Source organism: Bubalus bubalis, chromosome 14 (genome assembly GCF_019923935.1).
Source record: "Bubalus bubalis isolate 160015118507 breed Murrah chromosome 14, NDDB_SH_1, whole genome shotgun sequence".
NCBI lineage: Eukaryota > Metazoa > Chordata > Mammalia > Artiodactyla > Bovidae > Bubalus > Bubalus bubalis.
Genome location: NC_059170.1, coordinates 83,117,139 through 83,122,139, shown reverse-complemented (window position 1 = coordinate 83,122,139; position 5,001 = coordinate 83,117,139). Strand labels below are relative to the sequence as shown.

Here is a 5,001-nt window from a genome sequence, read left to right as displayed (position 1 = left end):
TATATTGTAAGTAAGCATAAAATTCAAGTCTTCTTAATTTTCATTTGAGGATATTGAATTGCCAAATCAGAGTTCATTAAGTGGCCTAAGAATGAAATTAAAACTAAATTATTTCCTACAATTTATGCTATTTTTTATATTACATTACTTACTGTTCAGTTCAGTTCAATTGCTCAGTCGTGTCTGACTCTTTGCAACCCCATGAACCGCAGCACGCCAGGCCTCCCTGTCCATCACCAACTCCCGGAGTCCACCCAAACCCATGTCCATCGAGTCGGTGATGCCATCCAACCATCTCATCCTCTGTTGTCCCCTTCTCCTCCTGCCCTCAATCTTTCCCAGCATCAAAGTCTTTTCAAATGAGTCAGCTCTTCGCATCAGGTGGCCAAAGTATTGGAGTTTAAGCTTCAATATCAGTCCCTCTAATGAACACCCAGGACTGATTGCCTTTAGGATGGACTGGTTGGATCTCCTTGCAGTCCAAGGGACTTTCAAGATCTTCTCCAACACCACAGTTCAAAGGCATCAATTCTGCACTCAGCTAGTCCAACTCTCATATCCATACATCACTGGAAAAACCATAGCCTTGACTAGATGGACCTTTGCTGACAAAGTGATGTCTCTGCTTTTTAATATGCTGTCTAGCTTGGCCATAACTTTCCTTCCAAGGAGTAAGCATTTTTTAATTTCATGGCTGCAATCGCCATCTGTAGTGATTTTGGAACCCGGAAAAATAAAGTCTGACACTGTTTCCACTGTTTCCCCATCTATTTGCAATGAAGTGATGGGGCCAGATGCCATGATTTTAGTTTTCCGAATGTTGAGCTTTAAGCCAACTTTTTCACTCTCCACTTTCACTTTCATCAAGAGGCTTTTTAGTTCCTCTTCACTTTCTGCCATAAGGATGGTGTCATATGCATATCTGAGGTTATTGATATTTCTCCTGGCAATCTTGATTCCAGCTTGTGTTTCTTCCAGTCCAGCGTTTCTCATGATGTACTCTGCATATAAGTTAAATAAGCAGGATGACAGTATACAGCCTTGGCACACTCCTTTTCCTATTTGGAACCAGTCTGTTGTTCCATGTCCAGTTCTTTTTTTTTTTTTTTAATTTTATTTTATTTAACTGTACAATATTGTATTGGTTTTGCCATATATCAAAATGAATCTGCCACAGGTATATATGTGTTCCCCATCCTGAACCCTCCTCCCTCCTCCCTCCCCATACCATCCCTCTGGGTCGTCCCAGTGCACCAGCCCCAAGCATCCAGTATCGTGCATTGAATCAGGACTGGCGACTCGTTTCATATATGATATTTTACATATTTCAATGCCATTCTCCCAAATACTGTTGCTTCCTGACCTCCATACAGGTTTTTCAAGAGGCAGGTCAGGTGGTCTGGCATTCCCATCTCTTTCATAATTTTCCACAGTTTATTGCGATCCACACAGTCAACCCCTGTCAAATAATCCTCATCCATTTAAAATTTTTGTCTGATATGAAATTTTGAATTTTTTATTCAACTTTAAATATTTTATTTTTCATTAGAAACCATCATTATCCTATTCCACACTTTCCTCATGGCACTGTTCACTTCTTTGTTCCTGAAAGTGTAAATCAAAGGATTGAACAAGGGAGTTAGGATGGTATAAAATATGGCTACCATTTTGTCAAAGGAGAAAGAATATGGAGGTCGTACATACATAAATATGCATGGGATAAAGAACAAAACCACAATAGCAATGTGAGATCCTCCTGTGGAGAGGGCTTTCTGCTGCCCTTCAGAGCTACAGGTTCTCAGAGACAGCAGGATAACCCCATAGGAGACAAGCAACAAGTAGAAGATTAGGATGCAGATAAACCCACTGTTGGTGACTATCTAAAGGCCAAAGATGTGAGTGTCAGTGCAGGCAAGCTCCAGCAATGGGTACAAGTAACACATGAAGTGATCGATGAGATTGGGGCCACAGAAGGGCAGCTGGAAAGTGAAGATAATCTGTATCATGTAATGAACAAAGCCCCCTGTCCAGGCTACCACTATCAGAAAGGCACAGAGTCTATGGTTCATGATAGAATAGTGCAAGGGCTTGCAGATGGCCACATAGTGGTCATAGGCCATGGCACTGAGGACAATCACCTCCACCCCAGCAAAGAAGTGTTCAGCAAAGAGCTGGGTCATGCAGCCTTCGAAGGAAATAGTTTTCCTCCAAAGGAGAGAGTCCACAATTATCTTTGGGACAATGACGAAGGTGAAGCATGCATCCAGGAAGGACAGAAAAGCCAGGAAGAAGTACATGGTGGAGCCCCAGAGTGCTGGGCTGCTACTGATGGTCACCACAATTAACAAGTTGCCCCCAACAGTTCAATGTAAATGAACAAAAATACAACAAATATTATTTTCTGCATGGTTGGATTCTGTGAAAGCCCCAGGAAGACAAACTCAGTTACAAAGCTTTGGTTTTGCATAATTTCCAAGGAAAAGGTGAAAGGTACCACAGTGAGCATATAGAATCTACAGTTAGGAGAAAGACAAATGTGCCTCAGACCAGATTTGAGAGTCATCATAGTCATCAACAAATTGGTGCATCCATGTGAAAAATTGACTTATGTTCTTGGGCTTGCTTTTTCATTAAGAACACAAAGCTAGAAATTTGTTGAAGGTGGTAGGGGGATACCAGGAAGAATTGAAGTTTAGATAAATTGTTAAATGTTTTAAGATGCAGCTTCAATGTAAGAGAAGGGTAGGGATCCACCTGGGGTGGGGGTAAGAAATAGTTATATCTCAACTGCCAACTCTGGTCATAAGTTAATAGTAGTGGTTTCCTGGAGTGAATTGTGAAAAGAATTCTGAAGCCCAATCCATGTTCTGAGGAAAGGAAAAGAGCAGTTTATTGGGTATGCCTGCCATGTGCATGGGTGGGAGAAGGGGGAGTTGCATGCCATCCATGATCAGGTGACTTCCTTATCTACAGATAGAAGGAGAAATAAGACAAACCTGAAGAAGTTCTTGGATCTTGGCTATACTCCTATTTATTTCTTTAAAATCTAGAAAAAAACTGAGACTTTAAAATCAACTAATTCATTCTTTAAAAAAAAGAAAGAAAGAAAGATCATTGGGAACACACCTTGCTGTAGACTAATACATAATAAATATCCATGTGTTAAGTCGGCTTTCTTTTCACTCATTATTTAAAAATGAGAAGCTGACAAAAATAAGTAATACCTACTAATATGTACTGTTATGATGACTAAGTTAAATAATGCAAGGAAGCAGTTGTTCAGAGTTAAGTGGCTAGGAAACAGTCCACGTTAGATCTTATTACCCAGTTTTACTCGTAGGAAGTCCATGCTTAAAGAAATAAAATTAAAGAAATAACAGATGCTGGCTCTGGAGTTTTAACCCAGAACCTCTGACTCCAGCATGGAAGTGACTGACTCTACAGGGAAAGAAGCAAAAATTTTTCTAGCAAGAGCTTCAGAGCAGGAGGGGCTTCTCTAGAGTTGCCATTCACTGTAGAGGTTATAACCTGATTCCTGTGTTCATGTTAGACTGATGCTTCTTGATGAAGGACACAGAGCCAATGATGTAGAATCAGAAGGTAATGGCTGGATTATTTAGATACAAACTGACAGTAACCACATAGGTAAGGAATAGAAACAGAATGCTGACTATAGCCAGACCCTGAGGCTTTATTCATTGCTAAGTATTTATTCAAAGTGGCCCAATCAGATCAAGCAGTACTCATGAGTGTGTGTCTGTTTCAAATGTATATGACTTACTGTAATGTATGGAGATTCACATATAACGTTCCTACCTATTTCATATAATTATAATGAGGGTCAAATTGGAAAATGTGAAATTGCTGCTTATGATAAAATGCCCTTACTGATTTTAGTGACTCTTCTCTCACTTAAAAAGCCAAACAGCTTATGCACAGAAAGCTTTTCCATTCATCATCCAAATATTACTCCAACTTTTGACTTCATTTCTTATAGCAAGACACAGCTTTGAAGAATGACTGTCCTTTTTTGTTGTTAAGTCGCTCAGTCATGTCTGACTCTTTGTGACCCCATGGACTGTAGCCTGTCAGGCTCCTCTGCTCATAGGATTTCTCAGACAAGAACCCTGGACTGGGTTGTCATTTCCTTCTTCAGGGGATCTTCCCAATGCAGGGATTGAATCTGCATTGGCAGATGGACCCTTTACTGCTAAACAACCAGGGAAATATGACTGTGTCCTTCATTGTACATATGAGAAATGTATCAGTCAAGTAGCAAATGTGTGTGTGTGTGTGTGTGCGTGTGCACATATACATACTATCTATGCTTATTAAATAGGGACATAAAAGAATAATTGGGCTTTCTGAAATAATTAAAAATGAGTTGACTTTTATAAAGGACACTGACTGCTAACGAAAATGATTGAAAATATGAATAAAACTAGCAAATATACAGATGTATATACAAAACGTATTTACTTACTTTAAAACAAATTCTTTCCAGAGTACTCCAGTTCATTCACTTAGCTGTGTCCAACTCTTTGTGACCCCATGAATTGCAGCACGTCAGGCCTTCCTGTTCATCACCAACTCCCAGAGTTCACTCAACTCATGTGCATCGAGTCGGTGATGCCATCCAGCCATCTCACCCGCTATTGTCCCCTTCTCCTCCTGCCCCCAATCCCTCCCAGCATCAGAGTCTTTTCCAGTGAGTCAACTCTTCGCATGAGGTGGCCAAAGTACTGGAGTTTCAGCTTTAACATCCTTCCTTCCTAAGAACACCCAGGACTAATCTCCCTTAGAATGGACTGGTTGGATCTCCTTGCAGGCCAAGGGACTCTCAAGAGCCTTCTCCAACACCACAGTTCAAAAGCATCAATTCTTCAGCGTTCAGCTTTCTTCACTGTCCAACTCTCACATCCATACATGACCACTGGAAAAACCATAGCCTTGATTAGATGGGACTTTGTTCCCAAAGTTATGTTTCTGCTTTTGAATATG

General features: G+C 40.5%; 1 pseudogene; it reads right to left on the bottom strand.

The window, feature by feature from the left end:
• Positions 1-1,535: 1,535 nt before the first annotated feature.
• Positions 1,536-2,467, bottom strand: LOC102411620 (annotated as a pseudogene).
• Positions 2,468-5,001: the final 2,534 nt, after the last annotated feature.